Source organism: Asterias amurensis, chromosome 3 (genome assembly GCF_032118995.1).
Source record: "Asterias amurensis chromosome 3, ASM3211899v1".
Lineage (NCBI taxonomy): Eukaryota > Metazoa > Echinodermata > Asteroidea > Forcipulatida > Asteriidae > Asterias > Asterias amurensis.
Window position 1 is genome coordinate 25,904,125 of NC_092650.1, and position 9,613 is coordinate 25,913,737.

Below are 9,613 nucleotides of genomic sequence, written 5' to 3' on the forward strand. Positions count from 1 at the left end.
AAATACTTCTATTCAGAAGTCTTTTTAATTATTCATATCGAAAGCACCCAACAATTAGGGTGTTTTTTTCTCTCATCATTTTCTCGCAACTTCGATGACCAATCTAGCTCAAATTTCCATAGGCTTGTTATTTGATGCTTATGTTTGGATACGTGAGAATACTGGTCTTTGACAATATTACCAACCGTGTACCTTCCCTTTAAGTAAAGGTCCCCATAAAGCATGAACAAAACCAAATGGAACTATTGCAAAAAAATACAAATAAAAAACGAACAGATGTAATGTTCTTCATTGCAGGTGGTCCAGGTGAATACACACTTGGTGTATGTTGTCTTATTACGCTACAGCTGAATTTTTGAAAAATTCTGCTAAATTTGAACAGTGAGACATTTTCAAATTCATTTCCATCCTGTTTTGTTCCTTGAACACACAAGTCCACCTCTGGAAATGTTAACAAAATATTGGCATTGCCAATGGATACAAAGGAGATTTACATAAAAAATGTTTGGCAAGTTGCTTTGATCACATTCTTCAAGTTCAAGCTTTTTTCAAATGTGACTGACAATTTAAGAAGACATGATTTTTGGGCTCTTTAAATTATATTTGTTCTCTCAACTGGTCAATACTTTCATTTGGAGATAACAAAGGTGCAAAATGGACTAATGCAAGTAAATTTGAAGAAAATTTACGTAACCTTGCTTTTGAAGATCTTTTACTGACAGACACCAAGCATTACTTTCAAACACAAATACAGAACTTAAAACATTTTGTGTAATTCAGCACAATCCCTAATTTAGAATTTTAAGCAAATTGTGTGTTAATTAGTTAGATCAGGTTATTCTATCCCCCCCCCCCCCACCAGTGCATGTTTTGTGATTTGTGACTTGTCTTTTAAATTGGGGTCTGTTTTCATAGATGGCTATATTATGTTGCAGTGAGGTTCACTTTTACAGTGTAAATAATTGTGAAATCAAATCACCACCCACTAAGTGTTTAAGCTCATGAGCTATTTTTTATTTCTTCTTCTTTAATGACATTTCAATATGCCCCAAATATTTTCCAATCCCCTTCCCTCAGCTTGCATGTTTCCTTCATATTTCTTTTGAGGTTATTATTGTTTGTTTGTTTTTTTGTACAAAAATGTGGATCGCTGTTGCTTTGTCTACATGTTTACACGCGTGGGTTGTGCGAGGTCACGGCACGCCCCTCGGTATTTACAATATTTAATTCTGAAAAATAATTATATTCATAGGCGTATTATGGCTTTGGCAGTTGGTAAAGTAGACACATTTCATGCACTGGTGGCGGATTGATGTTTAGAAAAAAAGCAAGACTTCATACTGTGTATATTGGGGTGAGGGTTTGCGATAACACTGTGTATAATGAAAGAACTATTGACCGAAATGTGGAGTTGTCAAAACCACCTCATTCAGTAACATTTATTTCAATGCTGCAATTTCATTACAAAAAAAGCACAATAAGTTGAAATTACCCAAGTAACACAGTAACATGAGATAATAAATATACTTGGTGCACAATGAATCAATAATAATCGGCAGAATGACAACATTTAGGAGTAAGGTGAAGCAGAACGCTTTTGTACCATAACCTATGGACAAACAAACATAAAACCGCGGAACCGTGACAGGACAAAGGACAACGGACAAAGGAAGCGGACAAGACAATTTAGACAAGGCCAACACAACTTACAAGTTACACCTTTTGAGACTATGAATAAGAGTCAAGGAACTGAGCTCTTAGGTTTTTAACAAACATATATAAAGACGGTGAAGATTTAAGAGAACCATTTAAACTATTCCAATATGAGCTGCCTCGATTGACAACACTGTTTTTAGACTTTGATGTTCTATTAAATTGGACGAATAAGTTACCCTTAGCGCTACAACGAGTGTTATATGCATGAATATTTGAAGTTAATGTAAAACAAGTACTAAGACAGTGAGGAAGTAGGTTATGCATACATTTGTACATGAATTTACCCAAATTAAGGTGGTATAAGTCATTACATTTAAGTATGTTTAATTCTGCAAATAATGGTCCTGAATGCTCACGGTAGCAAGCATTCGAAATGACACAGGTCAAGATTGAGTAATTAAGGTAAGGCAGAACTAGTGAATTATACAATGTTAATAATATACTGTTCGGCAGGTAAATTTTTAGGCGATTCATAATGCCAATATTCTTGGATATTTTAGTAGCTACTTCGTCAATATGATTTTTCCAAGAAAGATTTTCATCAATAGTTATACCCAGAAATTTCGTTTTTTTTACCTGACTGAGCCTTGCATTGTTCAATATCAGCGGAACAGATTGTGTGTACTTGAATTGGTTGGCACAAAAAATAATATAATTTGATTTAAGTACATTAATACATAATTTGTTTGCTAGGAGCCATGTACTGAGTTTTACAAGTTCCATGTTAAGGTTGCGAATAGCCTCATCAACATTATTGTGAGTATACAGTAAGCTTGTGTCATCAGCAAATAAACAAAACGTTAATTTGTCTGAAGTATTACATATGTCATTAATATAAAGAATAAAGAGTAAAGGGCCCAGCACGGAACCTTGGGGTACGCCACACGTTATGTCACGCCTGGTAGAACTTTCAGAGTCAAATGATACATATTGTTTTCTGTTGCACAAGTAACTTTTGAGTAAGCCAAGGGCTGTTCCTCTCACTCCATAGTGCTCCAATTTTCTGACAAGTATGTCGTGATTTACTGTATCAAATGCTTTTGATAAGTCCAAAAAGATACCTATGGAGAAATTATTATGATCAATCGCATTACATAATTTACTAATAACATACGACGTCGCCATTTCAGTTGAGCGATTTTTTCTGAACCCAAATTGCGACTCAGAAATAATGTTATGTTCATCGATGAAAGATATTAATCTCTTATAAATAAGCTTTTCAAATAATTTTGAAAACGCGGACAAGACTGAGATAGGTCTATAATTAGTAAATTCATTCTTACAACCTTTTTTATAAATCGGTATTACCTGTGCTATTTTTAAACTATCGGGAAATATTCCAGCTGTTAAACACTTGTTGAAGATTTCAGCCAGCGGCTTAGCTAGTGCATACCTAGCCTGTTTAATAACAAAAGGACTTAAACCATCGAATCCAGGGGCCTTCCCAGAAGTTAACCCACACCTGTGACGTCATGCTATTGTTAAATCGCTCCATTATTTTGCACGAATGGCGCGATGGGTACATCTATTCACCCATTGTGCATAAAAGAGTTAGGGAATAAAGTAAATCAAGTCAATGACGCCATGGACCATATATTATTTTGTTTTTAATGGTTTTTAACACAGGTTAATAGAGCTGCACATGTATTGCAAAATGATCGTTGACACACAAGTGAACAGCTATATTATTAAATTATTATTTAGCTGAGATGTTAAAAAATAATTATAGAACTACAACAGTAATTTAAGCAGGTCTTAAAGTCAGGTAAATCAATTTCATTTTAACCAGTATTTTTGTTTTTTGTTTTTATTAATTCAAAATGCTTAATTTATCATACACAAACATGGTAAGTGAGTAAAGTCCCTAAAATTTAAGATTGCAAAGATACTTTTTTCAATATCATCATAAAATAACAGGAATTCAACTGAAATTGTTGATCATAAAGGTAGCTTAAATTTGTTTATTAAAAACAACAGGCTCGTACGCGGGTAGGTCACTTCTTTTATCTTCACCTTTTGGGTTTTTTGTAGACCGAGAAAGTCGGCTACAACATCATCTGATAGCCTGTTTCTATCACTAACTTGTATAAATTTACTTAAAGTCAAGAAACAAAATCACTTATCTGCTGCCACTTTCGCTCCCGATCTATGATGCCACTATCGAAGGAAGAGCATATTTCCTAAATGTTGGTCTTCGTCCATTGTTCACACACCACCAGTGGTGTTCACTGGAGTGAACAAGCTTACGTAATACATACAAACAATTGACTTAAAAATTAAACAATATCGCGCCATTCGTGCGAAATAATGGAGCGATTTTAACAATAGCATGACGTCACAGGTGTGGGTTAAGTCGCATAATGCCCTCGGTGAACGCGCCATTCGTGGGTATTCTTACCCACGAATGGCGCGCACCTCGGGCATTATTCTAATACGTATTTTGTTAATGCAATCCACAACCTCCTCCTTAGTAATGGGTATAAAAAAGAGTGAATTTGAACATGCGTTGCTTAAGAAAGAATCGGAGGTGGTGTTACATAACGGAAGCTGACTAGAAAGGTTATTGCCGATGTTAACAAAGTAGCTATTAAATGCTTCAGCAATTTCCTTGCTATTGTTAATTTGGTTACCATCCTTAAGGAGGTAAGACGGGTTAACGCCTTGCCTGCGCTTGTTTAGTAAAGAATTTATAACTTTCCATGTACCCTTGATATTACCTTTAACTTCATTAAATTTTGTGTGGTGATAGTTTTGTTTCGCTGTTTTGATTAGAAAATTCAGTTTGTTTTTATACAGAATATAAATAGATTTATTGTTTGCAGTAGGATGTCTCAATAACGTTTTATACAAATGATTTTTATGTCTGATAGAATTATAGATCCCATCAGATAACCATGGGGATTTAAATCTATTGTAGCGGCATTTTACTTCTTGTAACGGAAAATGATTATCATAATTTTGTTGGACATGTAATAGAAAAGTGTCATACATACCATGTATATCATTGGTTAATGTTAAAGAATCCCAATCAATCGCATTAATATCTCGAATGAAATTTTCTATATTACTTGCACTAAAACTGCGCTTTTGATTTTTTTTGTCAGTTTTAGGACTTTCTTTAAGATTGTTGATAACTAAAAATACAGGAAGATGGTCTGAAATGTCTGTCATCAAAATGCCCGTGGAATGATTCGCTAAATCATTAGTTAAGATATTGTCAATGAGTGTAGCACTTTCAGCAGTGATCCTTGTTGGTTTATCAATAGTGGGATAAAATGACTGCGCTAAAATAGTATTCATAAAGTTATGAACACTGTTCTCAGTATCACACTCCAGAAGATTGATATTAAAGTCACCCATGATATAGCATTTTTTGTTTTCATTTGATACAAGGGATAACATATTATTAAATGAGTCCGTAAAGTTGCTACATAAAACACAGGGAGGCTTATATACAATTCCAATGAGAATACTAGCTTTACCTGAATCAATAAGTTCTATAAAACATGTTTCAATATCAGGATTGTTAATGGTTAAATCAGTACGAATTTTATACACCAAATCCGTCCGTATATAAAGTGCAACACCTCCACCCCTCTTGCCTTGTCTACAAGTCCCTTCAATAGCATAGTTTGGAATTTGAATAAGAGGGTCATGCATATCATTTAACCAGGTTTCAGATATTCCAATTACCGCAAAACTCTCTTGTAAAATTTCAATATACTGGGTGATGCTTGATATGTTTTTTCGCAAACTACGGGCATTAATATGCAACAATTTAATTTCAGAGCTTGTGAAAAAATTATCAAGGAATTCATTCTGATCGTAATAATTGCAATTTTTGTCGGGAATATAAAAATTTATATCAGGATCTATATTAGAATTCATGCCAGTTTAAGAAGGTCATTCATAGTTTAAAGTAAATCCAACATATCAAGCACCAGTTGGAGCGAATAGAATAGAATATTTTTGCTGTGTCGGTTTGTCTCACACTGGCACAACAAACAAAGAGAAACACAGAACAGAGAACATGAATTAATATTACACATTATCTAAGTTAAATTTAAATGAACTGTGATGCAGCATCAGCTTAGGCGTCTCCCTCAAGACGGTAAGATCTGAACGGGCCATCGCGGATCTTGTACCTGATCATGAACTGACCAAGGTATGTAGGCGAAATGGACCCGTTCATCCCCTTGAATGCGTCGTAGATGCGACTCCCTCAGCTCCTTGCGCTGGATCCTTACTTTAGGCGTGACATCATCTGTAATGAACACATTCCTCCCCTTGTACTTATTGTTCTTGAGAAGCTTTGAAGCATTCTTTAAGATGTATTGGCGGTCGTTGTGTCTGAGAAGCCGGCAGTGAATTGGTCTGGGACGTGGAGAGCTGAGTGCGGCATCTTGGCCCGGTGGTTGACCCGTGCGGTGTGCACGGTCGATCTCGACCTCGTCTGCACCCTCGAGCTTTAGGTGGCTGGTCAACAGTTCCTGGACAAACTCCTCGCATGATCTTGATCCGGCCTCAGATCCTTCCGGCACCCCTTGGATTACGATATTGTTACGTCGGCTACGGTTTTTACTGTCATCGATTTTGTCTTCCAAGGTTCTGATGATCCGTAAGTTGTATTCAGTTTTTTCTTTGATTGGTGCTTTGATTGAATCATGGGTTCCTTGGACAAATGTCACGGAGGTTTTCAAATCAGCAATATCTGAGGAATTTGTTGAGATCTGGGTATGTACCTGCTGATATTTAAGCTCTAAAGAGCTCAGTCGGGTCTCAATGTTCCCAATAGACGTCAGGATCTTGTCCAGTTTGACATCTATGGTTGAAAGCTTGCCACTGCAAGAACATGCGGCAACACAGCCGCCATCTTGTTCGCTGTCACTCGGGCTCAGATCTTTTTTTGAGCTCTGTTTTCGTCGACTTCGAGTAGCTTTTCTTGTTCCGTCGTTTTCAGACATGGTAGTTCGTAGTATTTTGTGTCTGGCTGGTAACAGCAGTGGCAAATAATTGCTTCGAGAAGACGCAAAAATGAATCAAATTGAGGGAGCGCAGAAGGTATACGTCTTACTCGTTACGCATCTGTCATTAACCTGTTCCACAGAACTAACAATGCTCAAAAAAAAAAAAAAAGATGATGCTACTGCAAACATCACATAACTTTACTCCCACCATAACTCGTAAAGTTACATTTCGAGTTAAAAAAAAACCCTCAAATAATGTTTTGCCATAAAAAGAGATGAAAGCATAAACAAGGGGGAGATGAGACACATTAATTTACATTCATAAAAAGATGTCTTTGAAACTATAACTTGATTGTGTTGCCTACATAGGGGAAAGTCAACATTTCAGCACTTGGTTTCACAATGGCTTGTTGTTGTTTTTTTTCAATGGTACAACTCCGACATTGGAAAGGGGAGGAAATGCAACTTTCTTTTGTGTGGGCCTGAGTATTGCGTGCTGTGGGATTCCCCTATACTGAGCAATAGTTTTAAAGGGCAAGTTAGGGATAGTTTGGGGTTAAACCAAACGTTGAAAAAACTTGCATCCATCCATAGCACATAGCTGTGATTTTGGACCATAGTTAGAGCAAGCTGGTGGAAGTCTCGAGTCCCGATTGCAAGTCACGCGCTATTATTTATCCTTTATACAGGCAATTACAACAGTAGACCAGCTCCATATAAAAATATTAAGAGAAATATACAATATGCAAAAATATAAAAATATAACGATTACTAACAAAATGAAGGCAGATATGTACAAATGGTTAAAACCACAGCAATTATATACAAGTGAATACATATAAAAACATTAAAAGTTGAACAATTATTAAGAACCACAAAACAATAAAACATAAACAGGTAAACAGTGGCGAACCAGACCTCCAAATAGTTGACATCCCGCACACGAAAACAGGTGAAAACAAGTGCAAAACGTCAACCATTCAGAAGTCTGCATGCCACTGGAACGAAAGAGAACTTCCTTCTATTGGCTTAGCAAAGGGGGAGTTTAAAACGACATCCTGAAGGAAGGAATTGAAACAGTTGTTTGAGTACATGACTATCACTGGTTAAAATCGATTGTGCTTTCCTAAGAACCTGTTGCTCACAGAACTGGGTCAGATTTCTCTGTGGCTCTCCGATAATTTTAGACCCAAGTCTGACAATTCTTCTCAAACTGTTTTTGTTCTTTACACTTAAGTTAAAATACCAGTAAATGAATGAAAAACACAACACACTCTCAATGAACGACTGATAATCAATGAACGACTTTAACCCCTCGGCTATTGTTGAACATAATATGATACCCGACTTAAAAAAATAGTTCAATATGCCTATTACACAGACCAATGTCATGTTGGGTTCTGCCTGATATCCAGTCGTGTGTCAAGAGATTCTGCCACCCCCACCCCCCCCCCCCCCTTTAAAATAAAGACCAGTGAAAATGTTTGCAGACTAAGTGGAATGGCGACATGTTAAGATGTCCTGCTGACTAGTCATAATAAAACAATTACCTTGGACCAGGGGACCTTCATGAATCCCGCCTGGCACATTTCTTCCTTAACTGTCGGAAGGAAAATGGGCTGCCAGTGCCCCCTTTACTGACTTTTCTATCCGACAATGCCTTTCGTCAATTGAGAAAAATCAGCCAGGCAGGATTCGCGATAAGGTCAGTGACAATCGAACAATAAATGGATGCTAAAATAGACACTGCTGGCATGGCAGCGAGTTGAACAGTTTTCTAATAAATCATTGAATGAAACAATAAAATGCTATTAAATTTGAGTTTACATGGAGGATTACCCATGAACATGAGCTCTCTGTATGTAAGTTATAGTTTCCTCCCTCAATACATTGTGCCAATGAGGACTAAAAAAGACCTTTACTACGTATAATGGTTAGCTATGGGAAAACAACCACAGTACAGCAAAATGGCGGCATTGTAAGTGTCACTGGCGATAGCTGGCTAGTGTTTACCGTTTAATAAGTTCCAATTTCAAGGGTAAATCGATATAATGTTCTTAATTACAAGAATCATGGCATTACCTTCGAGTTTGTTTTGTCCACAGACAGGTGCCAGCCAATAGCTGGAGATTCAGTAAAAAGCAGCAATGAACTGGGTTGATATCAACATAGTCCTGGTGGCTCTGTGTCCAACCACCTTGCTTGGGCATGTAAGGTGTGTCTAATCTGGTAATATCGGAATGATTTTTACGAACAGAGGGAATGCGACGAGACTGTTCACTGCAGTCAGCCTACAGTGCAGCTGATTTACAGAGATTGTATTGTTCCGCTTTGATAACACAAAGGTTGTTTGGTAAAAAAAGCTGTTGGTAAAATAGGTTTTATTTTAAGTTTTCCATTCAAGAACTGGGTATTAATTTTGTGTAATTGTCGAAATTTAAAGAGAATCTATGTTGATTCTTAAGAGATATAATTGAGGAACTACTTTTTAATGCGCGATGTTCTTATATTTCCAGTGTGGGGAATCCCCTTTATCACGCAACACCACAATGGGAATCAAAGCAGGATGGTCATTAGACTTCCAAGACTGTGGTCGTGTTTTTAGTCGTTTTACCCGATACTATAATATTGGCTGAAACAGCGCCCTCTTCTGGATAAACCTCCATCATAGCGTGTGATAGCGAATCTGTGGTGAATTCTGCGTGGCTGATGCAGGAAATAACCGCATTCTCAGACTTGAAATCAAGTCTAGCAGGTCAGAAACCTTCTAGCGTTTTGTCAGAGCCCAAGTTGAATACTATTATGGAAAGCCGTAAACCCAAAACAAAAACAGATATTAAACTTGTAACATTAACAAAGTCACACAACTGTTCAAAAAATAATGTTACACTTGTTTGAAACAACAATCATGGCAGAAATTAAATTTAATT